We start from the raw sequence: 19,418 nt of genomic DNA, 5'->3' as shown, positions 1-19,418 counted from the left end.
TGTAGGCTGTGCAAGCCTGAAGATTGCCACTCGTGCTGTAAGGCTATTGTTTGAGGAAGAGCCTGGATGAGCATCTCAGTGCATCTAGTCAAGAAGAGGCACCATATGGACTTCAAATACATGCTCTCAAAAATTTAGAACCTTCCTGAAAAGTAAAACCACTGAATGTACTGATGCTGCTCCAAAGTAACTCTTGACTCCTCCTGGATGGTTTCTGAAGAAACATGAAAGCAAGCTGAGGAGATGAGTAGTGTCCAAAGAGCTCCAACCACGTATATAGATATTTTCTTCCCTTCCAACCTATTCGGGATATGCCAAGTGGCCTGGGGAGAAATAAGTACAACCAGAGTATCTAGTTAGCATTTGTAGCTTAGTCTAAACTGGGACAGCAGGCCCATAAGGCAGAGCTTTCCAAACTTTTCATGTTGGTGACACACTTATTAGACATGCGTCATTTCGCAACGCAGTAATTCAGTTTTACTAGCAATCCGGAGGTTAAACTAATCTCTTTCTAGCCCCATGAGGAGTGTGGGGAGCGTTCACGTGACACACCTACACACTGCAGACGACACACAGCACACAATTTGGAAAGCTCTGCCATAAGGAACATTGAACATTATGCAAAAGTTTGCTCAGTGTTTCAAGGTCATGTGTGGAAGTGGCACTTCTCTTAAGAGATGTTGCTACTGTAGTCTAATCAAACATTTTTCTTGCTTCCCTCATAGTTCTGCCCAAGCAGAAGCTTGGATAGCAGAATAAGATGGGTTTCATACTAGCATATCCGAGATCTGAAATGGGCCACAGAACCATTCGGCTGCAGTTGTAGACAGGACTGACGGGGGGGGGCGGGGCGGATCTGTAATTTTCCATTATTCACCTCACATTCTCAGTTTCTTTCTCTGATTTTTTTTTGATTTTTTTATTTTGGAGCCCTTAGGTTTCCACTGCACTAATAATGACTCTAAATGTTCACTGATTCTTTAAGACAATTTCATGCTAACTCATTTCCAATTGCAATGTTGCCCTGGGGAGGGAAATGTTCAGCTTTATGCTACAATAAAACCTGTTGCATACAAATTAAAAGGTGCTCTTTCCAGCATATCAAAGTCAGTTTGTCTACTAATTCAAATACAAGCATATAATTAGCAGAAAGAGTAGTGCTCTTGGATTTTAGACAAGCCAAACATGGTATAGATATACATTATTTTCCCTTTGAAAATGACCCTTGGTCATAAGCATTAAGAAGTTGGGACACTTCTGGTATATATTTTTGCGGAAGTCTCCACTTCCAGGCTGGATAGTAGAATATGATAGGTTTCATACTGACAGATACAAAATCTGAAACAGAGCTCAGAATCACTCTGGATCTGATCATGACTGTGGACTGATAAAATTGTCATCAGACAACATTGTGAATTGCAGGTCTCTGCACATGTACAGCAATATGTTCTCAGCTCTTCCCTTTTTTGTATATTACATGACATTTATGATTTCTTTGGTAGGGGGTACACTGCTCTCTGTGTGCAAATGCATCAGTGGAGTGGCTGCTGGTTTGTTGTGGTTTGTAAAGAAACTTGAATCCACAGCTCTGGCAGCGGCAGCCTCTGTGTACTGTGTACACAGGGCAAATGAGAGACAAACCAAATCAACCTATCTGGTCTGGACAGGAGCTTAATGGGAATCTGAAAATGCCCCCAATGTGACAAGCAAGATAAGACCCAATACTAAGGATGGATGCCTTACAATATTCAAAGGGAAAAGGCTATCCCTCACAGGAGTTTGTTCCGGGTATTTCCTCTCCCCCCCCCCAGCTTTCTCCTCCCTCCCCAACACACACAATGGCAGCCCTGACAGATGAGTTATTTTCTAATATTTTTGTATCCATCTTTTATTCCTTCTTTCTCATGTTGGTGTGGGTGAGGGGCACCCTGTTTGGAACCAATTTTCTTATTCCTTTTAGTTTCTTTCTTTGACACCTGATTTATAGTACTTGTTTCCTCAAGAGAACAGCAATATCAAAGTTCTTTTTTTAAAAAAAATAAGCAAATTGATATAACAAATAGAATAGCAAGCATAAATTCAGAGTGCTTCTCTGGACTATTTCATAGTACTGGGGAAAACAAAATGGTGGCCACTCCAAATCTTCACCACTAAAAAGAATCTCAATCCCCCGACACCCACCATATATATGTAGATAGATAGACTGATAGATGATAGATCAATGTGTGTGTGTGAGGGCGGGGAGGGAGGAGGGAGAGAGAGAGAGAGAAAAAACAGCCCCAAACTCTCCAATCTTACTCATATTGACTTGGAAACAACTCTCACTGATTTCAGTGGGGGTGATTTTCATGCAGCTATAACAAAGGATGGGACGCGGGTGGCGCTGTGGGTAAAACCTCAGCGCCTAGGGCTTGCCGATCGCATGGTTGGCGGTTTGAATCCCCACGGCGGGGTGAGCTCCCGTCTTTCGGTCCCAGCTCCTGCCCACCTAGCAGTTCGAAAGCACCCCTAAGTGCAAGTAGATAAATAGGTACCGCTTTATAGCGGGAAGGTAAACGGCGTTTCTGTGTGCTGCACTGGTGCTGGCTTGCCAGAGCAGCTTCGTCACGCTGGCCACATAACCTGGAAGTGTCTTCGGACAGCGCTGGCTCCCGGCCTCTTAAGTGAGATGGGTGCACAACCCTAGAGTCGGTCATGACTGGCCCGTACAGGCAGGGGTACCTTTACCTTTACCTTTATAACAAAGGATAGTGTAATATAAGTTGACTGTGTCAGGCAAACAACCCTGAGTGGGGCAGGCATCTTCTCCCATATACTCCGTAATCCAACTGGCATTGTGTGTTATTTCCCCAGTATTACGAAGGAGAGGACAACTGAGCGGCTTGATACTTGTGTTTACACTCATGGAGAACAAGGATTTTATCAACCTCTTGACACATTACTACATTTTATTAACATTAACATCAACACCCTGCCATTCTCCAAAGGCGTTCATATGTCATCAATATGTTTCCATGGGTCTCCCAGCTAATATGAATAGCAATTCCACGTGGAGCACAGGAGTGGCCCCATCAACAGACAGGGTGAGAAGCCTGCATCACAGGGTACAAAGGGAAGCAAATTGTCAGTGGTTTAGCTTGTTACTGCATAGTTACCACCAGTGAAATTGTTATCGTCTGGGGGGTTTTCTCTGTCAGACACCAAAATATCTCAAACCATCCCTCTTAGCAAGGGGCTACCATACAGTATGCTGACAAAATGCTTTTTAGAAAGTCTGCATCTGTTGCCTCTCTTTCTCATCTTTGTGATTCTGGACAGTTATTCCAGCTTCAAACCCTCACTCCAAATGGCAGGACGGAGAGGTCAGGCTCTGCGGTGCAACATGTTCTGTGATGGAATTCACTGATACAAGGAAAGCTTTCCAGAACATTATAAATTGCCGCAGATCCATTCTGTGCAGTGCTTCTCTTTCTCCTTTCGTTTGTAATAAAATTGACAGCCAAGGAGAATTTGCAGCATAAGAAGAGAAAAGCAAGCAAAGCAGCCAGCAGGAACTGCAGCCCAGGAAACATCTGTTGACTGATTCTGGAAAATAGCAACTCTGTGTATCTCGGAGCTGTGGTGTAGCTGAAAGGCAGAAAACTCAGCCAGTTGTGGTGATAGTGTTATACTATAAGGAAATATGGACTCCATCAGTCACATGCTGTTCCTTGTCATTACGACAACATTTTCCTATAGCATCAAGAACCAAATGCAGAACTGCAGCTGAAGACTTACCAATGATGTGTTGAACTGTGTGATTACCTTAGCCTTGGAAGTGTTGTTCTTTTTCATAAAACTTAAAATAACATTTGGCTTTTGTACCACAGGATTTGAGGCTTTGGTCTCATTAAGCTGGTGCCCTCTTTAACTCATGATTCTCAAAAGTGCTTCACTATACAGAATTTGGACTATGCATTTATCCAGCCTCATCTGCCTGGAGATTGGAAGGCAGTTGACACACACCAAATTGTGCGTAGTTTTTGACAGCAGGCCACATTTCTGGTATATAATATAAGGGAAATAATAACACACACTTGTGACCCACACATGGTTTCATTTTGTTCATTTTATTTAAAATATGTGTTTCCATTAGCTCAAGGAGCCTAGCAAATCAGACACACAAGGAATATGCACATGACATTGGTTTTTTTAAAAAAAAACAACCAAGACCAGAATAGTCATTTAAAAAGAAGTAAAGTTGTTGAAATCTATCTGAAAACAGCCATGGATGCAACTTGCATCTCCACTGCCACTCAGTGAGCTGTTAGAGTACAATGGGTAACCACAATGTGATATTTTTTATTTTATTCTTACTAGCTGTTCCTCTGCCAAAGTTCTTTGAGTTTCAGAAGTATAAAAGTACAAACAACAGATAACCCACACCTACAAAACACTTTGGGTTGTATTCAGTTGACCTGAATTCATTGGGTTGTATTCAGCTTAAGGTGGAAAGGCCATATCTCAGTGATAGAACATCTGCCTTGCAAGCAGGAGATTTCAGGTTGAACCCCTGCCATCTCTAGGGGTTGGGAGAGACTCCTGCTTGAAACCCTGAGCTGCCCCTGCCAGTCAGTGTAGACCGTACTGTGCTAGATGAACCAACGGTCTAACTTGGTATAAGGCAGCTTCTTATGTTTCCTAACTTTTATTTAGTGCAGACCCACCTAATTATGGGCCTTAGCTAGTAATGGTCATTCATTTCAGTGGGTCTGCTCTGAGTAAAAGTTAGTTTTATACAACCCACTGCATGGTATTCAATAGTGTCAACAGAGTTCACATCAAGGAGAGATGAGAATTGGCCAAACCCTTCCCTAATCCACTGACAGATTCCTTCCATCAATGAAAGCTTCAGATGTCAGAAGGACAGGTCTCTAAGGCCAATCTCAGTACAAGGCAGGATCACACCGGAGAAGGCAGTGATGGGGAAATTGTTGAATTAAGAGTGGGGATTATTTTTATTCACTGCAACCTTGAAGAATGTGTACCTGCTCCCCAAATAATAATAATATTTTTATTATTTGTACCCTGCCCTTCTGACTGGGTTGCCCCAGCCACTCTGGGCAGCTTCCATCATATACAGAAACATAATAAAACATCAGACATTACAAACTTCCCTATACAGGGTTGCCTTCAGATGTCTTCTAAAAATTGTAGAGCTACTTATCTCCTTGACAAATCCAGCACTGTCAGTTGGTTGCATTTTCAGACAGTTGCAATATGGGTTCCTGCTTATTTCTGAAGGCTACCATTTTTGCCAAAACTATACTTTGGATGCCAGCTACCACCAATTGCTCTGTGGGGAGGACAGGAGATCAAGAAGGGCAGGTGGGGAAGTCACCACAGCCTGCTCCAGTTGGGCTGTTGTTTGCCCTTCACTCCACATGGCCAAAAACCAGAAACTGTCCTGCGGTAAGGATGGCAGGTGAAGAAGACATCTGGAGCCTGCTGTTGCTCCAGCTGGAGTTTCTCCTCCACACACAGAGCCATCTTCTAACAGTTGGTCTCTTGGAAGGGCCCGGCCCCCTGACTTCTAATGTACTGCTATTGCTTACTGTGTTCTTTTTTAAGTGCCTTAAGTCACATGTAACTCACCTTAGAAGGATTTGCATCCTGAAAGGTGGATTCTAAATTATTGTATTTTTTAATGTTGTGTGTTTATTATTGCCTGTTGTGCACTTGGCAGGCAAATAGGTCATGGTGGAGGCTGGGGGTTGGTTTAAAGTCAATTGATGTCACAAAATGAAGTGTCAAAATTTGACGATGACCACTAGCTTAGATGGTTCCAAAACAGGATTAGACAAATTCATGGGGGATAATGCTATCAATAGCTACTAATCATGAGAACTATATAGAGCAGCAGCACAATCTTCCGGTGCTTTATTTTTCTGCAGAAAATTTCCACCTCATAAGTTAATCAGTAGCGATGAATGGATGCCAACTGCAATTAAATATTATGCAAGCTTGGCAGTTCAAAGTTTGTAGCTTTGTTTACTATATACAAATAAAATAGGAAAGCTAAATTAGATCACTCTCCAGAGCATTAGAAAATGTTCCAATGCAAATGACTCTAATTTCCATTTGGTAAGTTTTCCAGAAAACCCACATCATGGCTGGGAAGCGTACTCACATCCCACTTCTTTTTAGATGGACACAACTAAGGGCTCATCCCTACTTCTGCATGTCCCATGACTAGAATGGTTTTCCACTTGTCCTGTGACTTTCTAGGCACAGGTCCAATGAGTTTTTCATCTGTCCTGCCACTTTCCCCAAGAAAACCCACTTTTTACCACTGAAGACTTTACCCTCCTCTATTCAGGGCTCCCAAAACAGTAAAGATTGTTCTTTCTGTGCTGGTGATCACAGGTCTTCTGCATTTTAATGGACAGATTTATGTCTGAGGATGACATAGGTGTCTCTCTTGCCCTTAAACCCACAAACCTGGCCTGGCAAGTAGTTTTTTTGAAAGCAGCTTTTAGGCAGGCTGGGTAGTGAGGTTTTAAGGATGAAACAAATGTGCAGGGATGACCCGCTCTGTGTGTCTATATTTCCATGAGTGTATGCTCACCTGAGTGATTGATATCTATGTGCGTGCATGTGTGTGTGTGTGTGTGTGTGTGTGTGTGTGTCTGTAGTGCCGGATTTACGTATAAGCTAAACAAGCTATAGCTTAGGGCCCCACTCTCTTGGGGGGCCCCAAAAAAATTAAAGGGAAAAAACAACAACAGTGTGGACTACTATGGTGATATTGATATTATATTTTAAAAATGCATTGTACTAACTACAATTGCACTGTACAGGTTATAACACTTAATTTCATATTAATAAAGCTATTTATAATTATTAGTAGTTTGCATCATATATTTACACCTATTATTATTTCATGTTATAGCAAGTTTATAGAGACTAGATTATGAGTCTCTGTAAATTGTGTTTCTAAAGGAACGTTTGTTATTGCCAAATGCCAATGTGTTTGCATTATTAAGTTTGTTATGAATTAAAAATCATTTTAAGTTAGAGCTTAATAATTATTTCACTATTAATATACTTCTTCTTAATTGTATTTCAGTTCAACAATTACTTTGATAACATACATTTTTTGTTATGTGCAAATGGCGTTAGATACCTATTAGGTCCATAAATTACCATGTAGCATATATTCAACACACACACAAAGCGACAATTTGTTGTTGACAAAGGACAGCTGGACATATAAAGGGCCCCATTGTGTGGACAGGCGGAGTCCCCCAGATCCCGAGCGGGCCCCCCGTCATGTGGAATAATGACTCAAGACAACGTGCTATGGGATTAAATTGGCCACAACTTTATTAAATTTCAAATGTGGGTAGACCTTGGCTCAGGGATTGGGCGTTCTCCCTCCCCAGTCCCCAGCCGGGGACCTAGGGAGCATCAGGGTTATCCAGTGTGTGTGGGGGGGGGGATGGGCCAGCTCTGGAGAACTTATGTTCAAGCAGAGATAGCCGCCCCCGTTATGCCGCCGCCGCAGGGGAGAGCAATGACGACCTTTCGGCGTACGGTCAAAGCCTCCCTTCAGAAACCCCTTTAACGGGGAACCCTGGTATTGCCGCTGCAAAGAGGAAGATGGACTAAAGGATTCCGCCCAAGGCCTGATACCGCCAAAGTTGTGACATTTTGCTATGGGAAAGGCGAAACCTGCCAATGCAGGGAAATTCCTTTCCGGCCCTTTAACAGCGACCTTGACGTAGCAGCGCCCGCATACCTGTGAAGAAAAGTTAACCTGCAAACCTGTGAAGAAAGGTTAACCTGCAAAACAAGACATTAACTGAGGGTGGGTAGGGTGGGAGAAGCTCTGGAGCCAAGTGAGGATTCCCAGGTAAGATCCTCCCTCTATTGTGTGGGCAGGTAGTCCCTCCCCTACCTGGCCTCGTCTCCTTGGCAACGCTTCCCCCAGGTGGGATTGGACAGCTGACTGAGGTAGGCGGAGACCTCCAGGTATCCCACCTGAGGGAAGGCGAAGCCAAGCCTATGCTGATGGAGCAGCTCCAGATCCAGATCCACACAAAGGGCACCCCCCGTTTTATGCGGGGAGCGGTCATTCCATAGCTAAGGGCCTCATCAAACCTAAATCTGACCCTGTGTGTGTGACTGCCTCCAGTAACACCTATTGGCATGTGGCCTCCAACCAACAATGCACACCTCACATGTGGCCTACAGGGACAAAAAGGTTGCCCATTCACCATCATCATATGACTTCCTTGTTCTGTAGATTGCTACAGCAGACAGTGGCTAAAGAAAACCATGATTCATATGTATCTATAGCTTGTGTTTCTAGAATGGTTATCATGGAAGTTGGGCTGTCACACAGAATAAATCCTTACAGCCTCGTAGAGTTATTAAGATTTTATAGCATGCTCTCTCCACAATCATACCTCCAGGTGTTGTGTAACTAGACAAATTTGTTTATTGTGATTTCTCATTCCAGTTTCCTTTTCATTAGCCCCTTTGCTATTGAAGAAGCCTTCCTGAATAACATTTATTTAGTTTGCACATCCTGGCTTGACCATGCTTGATATTAATGGTGTTCAATAACCACAAAAATTACATTGAATCTGTATCTGCTGTGTTTGGAAGAAACCCAGCCTGTTTCGGAACTGCTCTGTGTTGTTCTGATTCAATTTATTCGTTGGGTCTAAATCTATTAAATTTGAAGCTTTGTTTTGTCCCCATTGACTACACTGAGGAATCTAAAAATGGTTATAACTCCCCCCCTCCTTTCAAGATAAATGGATGAAATTTGTAGGCAAATCCCTTCAGAGTGGACTAAGCCCTCCAAATTTCAGACAGGTACATTCAGGATCATTCCTGCAGAAATCTTTTAATGTTTATTTTAAAAGAAAGAATGTCTCACTTTTAATTTTCTGCCAGAATTTGATGCCAGTCACAAGCCCTTCAAAGGGAATGAAGCCTGTCAAACTTCATAAGATAGGTGCAGCAGTTCTCCCTCAAGGGCAACCTTATGGAAAACAGAATTCACATTCAGGCCTCTAAATATCTTGGGGAAATCAATTTGAAAACTGGATATGAGGGATTGCCCTTGGGTAAGAAATCTGCCCATGCTCAGACAAGTAATTCTCATGGCTATTAGGAGCTAGGTGATTTTACCTTCATTTTTTTAAAAAATTATAATCCAGAAAAGTCGTTTTTTGTTTCCTTTGCCACCCAACCCTAACTTCCTGGAAGCAGTTTTCATGAAGAAAAAAGAGAGAGTGCTATGATTTTTAACTGTTTGTTAGGAAAAATAAAATTGGGAAAGAGGTTGGCTCTCCCCAAAGTCTAATCCTGCCACATATGCCCTGCTCTCAGAGCCAAATCTTGGAGAATGATGGCTACCCAAGTAAATAGCAACACTGCTTACTTCAACTTCGACATTTCTCCTCCAAATCACTGTGACTGGGATGCACTGGGAAAATAAATCTGATTAAAAATTAGACCTGTCAGATGATCCCTCAATTCTCTACCTCCTCCCCTCTTAAGCATTTTCCGGGTCAGCTTAGTTTTGTTTTTCAGGAAAGGGAAAGGAAGTCCTGCATTTAACTTTCTGGAACAAATGAGGCAACAGAGCATTGTTAACAGTGCATTCTGATTTGGGAATATGAGAGTCCGGCCAGAATCATCCTAGTTCACCTCAGTTGGGGTACAGGCAGAGCTGTTGCATACCCCTACTTGATATACAGATCAGGATTAGTACAGTGGTACTTCGGGTTACATACGCTTCAGGTTACATACGCTTCAGGTTACAGACTCTGCTAACCCAGAAATAGTGCTTCAGGTTAAGAACTTTGCTTCAGGATGAGAACAGAAATCGTGCTCCGGCGGCGCGGCGGCAGCAGGAGGCCCCATTAGCTAAAGTGGTGCTTCAGGTTAAGAACAGTTTCAGGTTAAGTACGGACCTCCGGAACGAATTAAGTACCGTATTTTCCGCTCTATAAGACACACCAGACCATAAGACGCACCTAGTTTTTGGAGGAGGAAAACAAGAAAACAAATATTCTGAATCTCAGAAGCCAGAACAGCAAGAGGGATCGCTGCACAGCAAAAGCAGCGATCCCTCTTGCTGTTCTGGCTTCTGGGATAGCTGCACAGTGTGCATTCGCTCCATAAGACGCACACACATTTCCCCTTACTTTTTAGGAGGGAAAAAGTGAGTCTTATAGAGCAAAAAATACGGTACTTAACCTGAGGTACCACTGTATTTCCATAACAAAGATGACACAACAATGTGATGTAGTACAAGGTTTTGGTCACAGGGTGGAGGTACACATTCACAGACATGGTTCTCAAAATCTTTACAAGATCTGCAAGCTGTAACTGTCCAAACAAGTGACTAGATTTAGTATCACAGTTAAGTTGGCTTGCACAAATATTTCGACTGGTGTTTCCTTTTCAGGGAATTAATTATTGTTTAAAAGATTTGGACTGGCAGCAGGGGGAGGGGGGATCTCAATTAAATCTTGGGAATAGTTTATAATCCTCTGTCTTATAATGCACAATTGCTGGGAAAGCACATATACAAAAATAGGTTTGAAAGCTGGAGATATTTAGGCTTTGCAAGTTATTCTAACAAGTGGTCAGATATATTATATTGTCTTTTTGGTTGCTAATGTTCTTTTCTGACATTTGTAATTTGATTTTCAGTATCAGGAAGGCTTTCTTGAAATCATTAAATCCAGTGCTTTTTTTCTGGGGGCATGCAGGGGGATGCATACCCCTAAACATTTTGTGAATCTTTGTACTTTTGTCCATTTACCGTATTTATTTTTCCCAATTTGAACTATACAATTTTGAGAGAGTACCCCTAAACATTTTTTAAGAAAAAAAGCACTGGTTAAACCACATCTGGGTTTGTTTTATAAAATTTCAAGGGTGCTTGGAAATTAAAGCAAGTGTTGAACTATCAGTTTTGATAAACAGATTATCTACTTCACATGTATTTAAATATTTCTTTAAATGAGATATGTTTTTGAATGTATTTATTTTCTGCCGTATTCAAAAGTTTTCTTTCTTTCTTTCAAACAAAGTGTCTGGAACTTTCCACGTTTCATCCCACTTGAAAACCTCTTAAATAATTACTTGCACTTATTACTGATGTGACTTAATAAATGTGTACTTTACAATAAACCAAAAGATTATTGCAATTTAGGAAGCTTTGAAGGATTACAGCTGTTGGAAGGTTCTACCAACCAAACTCTATTTTATTTAACAGAAAAAAAATATTCCTCAATTCTATTTAAAGCAAATAAGCATCATCAAGTACAAAATAATAGGTTAAGGAGCAAGAACCTGTGTACAAAGCACACTGATTAATGCTTTAATCTACAAAAAAGTTTGCCCTGCTCTTTCCCTCTCCAACTTCATCTCTCTTCTAGGAGTAAAGAATAATACATGGTTGAGAACACTGCTTTGGATATTGGCTAAGCGGTTATTTCACTGTTTGAGTGTTCTGTTACCCCACCCAACTTTTCCCCATTTTCCTCAAATGCATCCTTCTATACACTTTTTCTACACTCCCACCTGCCCACAAACCCTGACCTCTTTAAGCGCCCTACTAACATCACATTTGGAATTGATGAACTGTGAATATTCTTTTCTTCCTTACAATATAGTTAACTGTCAACACAGGAGCAAATGCAGTTGGCTTCACTAGTTTCCTCTCATGCTGACGTTGTAAGAAAATTATATTTCATATTAAAAGGTTACATGTTCCTGTGCTGTTCTCTTGGCTGAAGATGATACTGGGGATGTAATATTTAAAATTAAACATTGTTAATGCATAACTGCTATTTTAATAAGAAAGAAAGTCAAATGTTTAATTTTGATTTCTATGTTTTAGTTGGGAATGGAGTCTTGAACAGATCTATAAAAATGGCAGAGGATGAGTAAGTAGAGTTCTGAGGATGGCTGAATGAACTGGGCCACTTTGGACAACTCTTTATTGCAAACAACGAGAAGTTAGAAAACCAACATAACAAGGAGTGGGAGCTAGCTAGCCTCTATTTTCTATTTTTATTTTAGCATGCAAGACTATTCAAAACTGTTCCACCTGCCTGTAAAGCAGGCTTATGAGTTTCTTTTGATTTGTATACTTGTGGATTTATGGCTTCCATCAAAAATAGAAACCATTCTGTGCAGCAAAGATATTGCTTGTTTAAACTCATTATTTGCATTTGGTGTCATTTCATCCCACCTGTCTTCAAAAGAGCACCTTGCATATGGTTCCCAGATGGCTTCCTATCTAGGCAGACCCTGTAACCTTTACTGCAAAACAACTGCACATGCTTTCCGACAATTATTTAATAATCCTGTTGCTGCCCCATCCCCTCTAGCTGTGCAAGGAAGGAAAATGTAATGCCGGTGGTTAGTAGATTGGACAAAATGAAAGCCCACCCACTCTCACAAACCTCCTCTAATGTTTCACAGCTTAGCTTGTTGTACTCCAAATTAGCCTTCAAAGAAAGGAAGAGGAGGAACTTTAATGAGCAGACATTTCATCCAATGAATGTTCTAATTCATCTTAGTTTTAGCTTTGCACTTTGGGAAGTATAACTGTCCCATAATTGGACTTTGTGTGATTCATAGTATCACACACAGTACAGTATATTTTTGGGAAGAGCCATAGTTCACCCAAGGTTCAATCCATGACATCCTATCTGAAACTCTGGAAAACTGCTGTCATTCACTAGATGGACCAATGATCTTATGTGGTATCATTATTATATTTATTTATATCCCACATTTTCTCCAGACCGGGACTAACAGCAGCTCTCACACAAATTGAAGTAACACAGATAAAATACAAAAAGCTAGGAACATATGAAAGATAATCATTAGAATTGATTTAACTCAGTCAGTTCCTGAAGGCCTGTTCCCACCAAGTGTGCCTGTGATGGTGGTGGGACTGAGAGAAGAGCCCTCCTCAAAAATCTCAGAGCCCAGGTAGGTTTGTATGGGAGAATATGGTCTCCCAGATTGACTGGGCCTAAGTTATAGAAGGCTTTATGGATCATAACCAGCACTTCGAAGTGTACTCCGTATAAGGAAGATTCCTTTCGCTCACTAACATCCTATAACTTTTTTAATGTGTTTATTGGAGAGGGTAGGGAGGGAGGCGAGAGGATTATTGGTTTGATTTGGTTTGGCTTGTTCTTGTTTTTATTATGCATTTTATATTTTATCTTGTATTTTTATGCTGTGAACTGCACTGAGATCTACGGATAAAGCATGGTATACAATTTTTGTTGTTGTTGTCATTGCTGCTGTTATGTACAGCACCATGTTTATAAAGGCTGCATATCTGAACTTCGTTTTTTGAAGTCACAGGCTTTAAAGGAATGTGTGATTTATTCTTGACACATCTTTTATCCAAGAGTAAAAGCTCTTGAGATTGCTTTTAGCTCAGAAACAAAAACACATGTGACCACTTTGTTTTGCTTCTGTGAAGTAATTAAAGTGGCAGAAATAAAAGATTTGAAAAGTAGCAAATGGTGTTTTGTTCCACAAAGAAAGCTGATAGATCTTATTAGTCTCTTTTTGCATCTGATAGTCATTTCATTGTGAGCTTTTGGAACCCAAACAAAGATCAGGCAGGGGAACTGAACTCTGCTTAGGACACATATTTTGTTCTGCTGTCCTATTAGAAAACTAATACTTGCATACACAGTAGAGGTCATTTCTGCTTTCACTGTTGTTAAGTTTCATTGCTCTTCAGTCAGAAAGTTTAATTACTTCTAGACAAAGGGGGGAAAGCACACTATCACAACTGGATGCTCATAGTAAATGATGAAACCATTTCCAAATACTGAGAATTTTAATTAAATGTGTGTAAAATACTTCAAAGATTAGACAGGCTGTGTTTTTTTTAAAAAAAACACATTGTGCCTTTTTATAAAGCATGGATCTTCAACCACTATTACATTTAAAACTTGCAGCCCTCCTGTGACAAATAATATGCACAGCATTAGGTGAGAAGTATTTGATGGAAAGAAATTAACATCTACATGCAGCCACTGGGAGAGATCATCAGGGGGTTTGGACTGGGTGTTCATCAGTATGTGGATGATACCCAGCTCTACCTCTCTTTCAAATCAGAACCAGTGAAGGCAGCGAAGGTCCTGTGTGAGTGTCTGGAGGTGGTTGGAGGATGGAAGGCGGCTAACAGATTGAGGTTGAAGTACTGTTTTGGGGGGACAGGAGGCGGGCAGGTGTGGAGGACTCCCTGGTCCTGAATGGGGTAACTGTGCCCCTGAAGGACCAGGTGCACAGCCTGGGAGTAATTTTGGACTCGCAGCTGTCCATGGAGGCGCAGGTCAATTCTGTGTCCAGGGCAGCTGTTTACCAGGTGGATGTCGTATGTGTTTTTGCAAATCACCCTGGCCACAGTCCCTCATTCAGTACAATCCTATGGATTTTAAAATCAGATGGGGACCACTGGCGGAGGAAGAGGAGTGCAGGGAGAGTGCAGTCCAAGTGTCTCGAGGTGGTACCGACCTCAGCCGTGTCCACTAGAGCGACTATAAACACGCTCAGGAAGCTATTTGTGACACACGCCTTGCCAGACACACTGGTGAGTGATAATGGGACCGCTTTTACTTCAAGGAATTTGTAAGCAAGAATGGAATCCGCCACATTCGTTCCACTCCTTTTCACCCGGCTACTAACGGCCAAGCTGAACGCATGGTCTGTACGACCAAAGATGAGCTTAGGTGCATAGTGCATCGAGACTGGACTCTCCAGTTAGCAGAGTTCTTATCACCCCAAGAGCAGTGACTGGTCGGAGACTGGCGGAGTTGCTTATGGGGAGGAGGCTCACTACCCTCCTTGTTTGTGTGCACCCCAACCGGGCTCTTGAGCAACAGCCATCCACTGTGGTGTGGGGGGCTCCAAGAGGGTTCTCCCGGGGGACACTGTGTACATCCAAAACTATGGGCCCGGACAAGGTTGGGTCCCTGGTATCATTGCCCACTGTACAGGTCCGGTTTCCTACGAGGTAGGGTTGGAGGGGGGACTGGTTTGGGAGAGACACCTCGACCAGATCAGAGCCAGGGCACCTCTGAACACGGAACTTCAAGGGGAACCAGAGGACAGAGAAATGGGTACTTCGGGAGATTCTGTGCCAGGCCAGGGTGGGAACCAGACGAGTTGCCGGTGACTGAGTTACCCCAGCAGGGTGACTTCAGGCCGGAATCCTCAGTGGCTCCATCGGCAGTGACCCCTCCCTGACCGCCCCACTCAGACCGGGGGTACCGGAGGAACCTCCTGGGTCATCCACTTGGGCACAGAAACCATGACGGTTGAGGAACTTATACTGCCTTGGGCTTCTGACTTTTTCTGAACATTAAACAGGGACCTACTGAATTCAGCAGAAATCAGGTGCATAGGATTTTATTTATTTTGTTACAAAAAAAATCCAGATGGCTGTCCATCACAAATAGTTTCCAGCATGTTATGAAACAATATCACATCACATCAAACAATAATAAAATACAGTTATTAAAACTAATCAGCAATTAAATAGTGGGGCACAAAATTAAACTTTTGGCCTTAAACAGTCACAGCCCATCTCCTACAGAGACAAATTATAAACATGGGAGTGGAATCATTGCCATCAGCACCACAAGGGAGACAGAATTATAGTCAGTGCACTACAACAGAGAAAGCCCCGTCGCTCATTATCACATAGTGAGCCAGGCTCATTGGCAGGATAGCAAGGATACATGCACACACTTGGCCAACTGTGTGGTGTGGATCACTTGTTAAGTGAGGAAGTGTTGCAACAAATAACTAGGTCCCAAATTGCTTTCCAAGTCAGTACTAACATCATAAATTGGCCCCAGTAGAATTTATATAGGCAGCCAGTGCAGATCCCACAGAATAGGTGCTGAGTTGTTATATGCAGATGCACCTGTGAATATACCAGCAGATGTATTTTCAACCAGTGGCAATCTCTTGACCTTCTTGAAGGAAAGCCCAGTATAGTGTATTTCCATAGTCTAGATGTGAGCTTCCAAGAACAAGCACCACAGTGAAGGGAATAGCTGTAGCTGGGACAAGATCCATAGCTGATAATATGCACTGTTGGTCACCTGGGCCTCAAATGTCAGCACTGAGCCAGGAATACCCCCACACTACAAACCTGCTCCTTTAGGGAGCATGTGAGTCCATCAAGCACAGGCCACACACCCAATTCCTGAGCACAATAGAGAAGGCCAGGGATGCATCCTTGAAGGATGCCAAAATGACCAAAAAAATGTTTCCTTTACTTCAAACATTTTTAAAGCCTCATGCTCACCCAGAGCATCACAGGGCTCTTTGCAGCCCCACAAGGCTTCCAAAAATGATAATTTTAATTTAAGTGGGGGATAGGCTTTAAAAACTTTAGAAAAGCCCCATTGTGATTGAGTGCACAGATATTTTTTTATTTAAAAAAAGAAGAAGTTTGAAGAGCCCTCAGCTATCTTGCACATTTCCTAAAGTTGAGCACAACACACAAACACACAGGATCCTCATGACAGCCTCATTTATACAGTGGTACCTCGGGTTAAGTACTTAATTCGTTCCAGAGGTCCGTTCTTAACCTGAAACTGTTCTTAACCTGCAGCACCACTTTAGCTAATGGGGCCTCCTGCTGCTGCCACGCCACCGGAGCACAATTTCTGTTCTCATCCTGAAGCAAAGTTCTTAACCCGAGGTACTGTTTCTGGGTTAGCGGAGTCTGTAACCTGAAGCGTATGTAACCCGAGTTACCACTGTACAACATTTCATGCATCTTTACTTATGCCCAGACAGGCCACTGGCTCTTTTTAATATGTGCTGACATTAGGGCATGTTGTCCAGAAAGGTGGATAGGTTAAACCATTGCTTGTTTTTCATCTCCTGTCACGTGGATCCTGGACCAGAGGAGAGCTGGCTGGGCAATTCCTCCAGATGCTGAGTTACAAAGCAGCTCTTTTGAGTGGTCAAACAATGCTTCTAATGTTTGAGGGATGTTTTCTACAGTTCAGTTCTTCTGTGTAAATAAAATTGGTCTGCATTCATTGGCATTTCCTAGCAGGATGAGATATTAACACTGAAACATTGCTAAGTTAAATTAAATGCAATGCATAGTGCATAGCTGTATGATATTTTAAGTGAATTGGTGGTATATAAATACTTCCATAAAGAAATAAACAAATTACTGTTGGCAATTTGGGGGGAGGGATGCATGAAAAAGTGACTTACAGTTAGAAATGTGGAAGACTCCTCTTGTGCACAGACCTTATTTGGGGGTCTGTGACCCTTTCATTAGCCAGCCACATTTCTTATCCTGTGTTCAGACACCTGCGGATAATGTGACTAATTTCTTATCTGTCCTATAGTCAGGGGCAGCTCTTGGCAGGGCTTCACTGTCAGCCACCTGTTAGAGGAGCACTGCTGTATAGTCATGTAGTTGCAGACAATGTTTATGTAAGATAGGAAAGCGGCTTGGGAACTCACCTCAGTGTAGACCAAGACCATGAAAGATGCTACCTACTGGTCATTAAATAAGTCCATCTCTTGCTGTTCTGAGATAGTTCCACCAACTGAAGGGACCTAAGCTATCTGGCTCTTGCTTTCCTCTTTCATCCCCCCTCATCATCATCATTATTATTATTATTATTATTATTATTTATACCCCACCCTCCCCAGCCAGGGCCGGGCTCAGGGTGGCTAATACAGAATATAAATTACAATAAAATGTAATAGAAAAAAAGAAAAAAGTAAAAAGTAATTAAAATATGGCTTAAAATACAGCTTAAAATGCAGCCTCATTTTAGTAGTAGCCCATAAATCAAGACCATAAAGGGAGGAAACATCAGATATTCACCCGAGCCAGCTATCCATGCTGATCCTACATGCGCCAGCAAAAAAGCCAAGGGAAAATTTATATACCATATCCCATATAAGGGATCAGAGTGAGTCCAAGCCAAAGGCCAGGTGGAACAGCTCCATCTTGCAGGCCCTGTGGAAAGATGTCAAATCCTGCAGGGCCCTGGTCTATTGTGACAGAGCATTCCACCAAGTCGGGGCCAGTGCTGAAAAGGCCCTGGCCCTAGTTGAGACCAATCTAACCTCCTTGATGCTCAGGACCTCCAAAGTCTTGTTATTTATGGACCTTAAGGTCCTCCTCGGGGCATACCAGGAGAGACAGTCCTGTAGGTATGCGGGTCCTAGGCCGCTAAGGGCTTTAAAAGTCAAAGCCAGCTCCTTAAACCTTAAATCTTGCCTCAAATTAAATGTTTGTCAAGGAACAGTACTGGTGTGCTCTTTGCTTTGTACCAATTCCAAAAGAACCTCTGCTCCTGGCAAAACACCCTCCAGACAAAAGAATTTCCACAAGAACATGAGAAGTCCCTGCTGGATCAGGCCAGTGGCCCATCTAGACCAACGTCCTCTTCTCATAGCAATCAACCAGATGCCAGTGGGAAGCCTGAAAGCAGGACCTGAATGCAACAGAAACTTCCCCTTCTGTTGTTTCTAGAGACTGGTATTCAGAACTATTGCTGCCTCTATCAGTGGAGTTAGAACATAGTCATCAGGGTTAGTAGCCATGGATGTTCTTCATCCACTGTCATTGGCTAAGGCAATTTCCCTGCCTAAACCTGGCCTGAAAACAGATTGAAAGGGGTGCAGGTAATTAGAGGCCGTGCCACTGCCAGGTTATTTTGCCCCCTAGGCAAGACTAACTACTGGCACACACACACACACACACACACACACATGCTAACTTCAATTTTCAAACGAAAAAGTATTGTAGGGAGGGGAGGCAAAAAACTTGAAACTTCTAAAAAAATTAAATTGCAAGATTAAGTAATGCAACAATCTTTGATTGTCTTTCTCAAATAAAAAAAAGAAAATATTTTAGGACACAAATCATTTTGAATTGGGGTGTGAAGAGTCTCTTCAAAGTTTCCATTTCAGGCACATCAATTTCGTTACCAATTCCTTTAGGTCAGGTGCTGATGCTTGGACATGTTCAATTGATATAGTTGCCAAGCAATTATATTTTGCAACATTGTTGAGTAGATAAGTCTATATAGTTGCCAAGCAATTATATTTTGCAACATTGTTGAGCTTATTTAAGTTTTTGTAAGTTTGAGCTTTGAGAAATTGCAATCAGCACTTTCCACTGGCACTAAAAGTGTGGGAAGGATCGTTAGAGCAACAGATACATTAGACAAATTATCCAGGAGTTTTTGTTGTAGTGTGAAAAAAAATACACTTTGTGGCAACATGGACTTTGGAAGTTTCGAGCTATAGCTATAAGTTCATGGCACAGATCTTAAGTATCAATATCTTGCTTCCATTGTGCATCAATGATTTTT

The sequence above is a fragment of the Podarcis erhardii genome (genome assembly GCF_964252035.2).
Source record: "Podarcis erhardii genome assembly, chromosome: 6".
Classification (NCBI taxonomy): domain Eukaryota; kingdom Metazoa; phylum Chordata; class Lepidosauria; order Squamata; family Lacertidae; genus Podarcis; species Podarcis erhardii.
The sequence above is the reverse complement of the archived record's forward strand: the minus strand, read 5'-3'. Positions refer to the sequence as shown.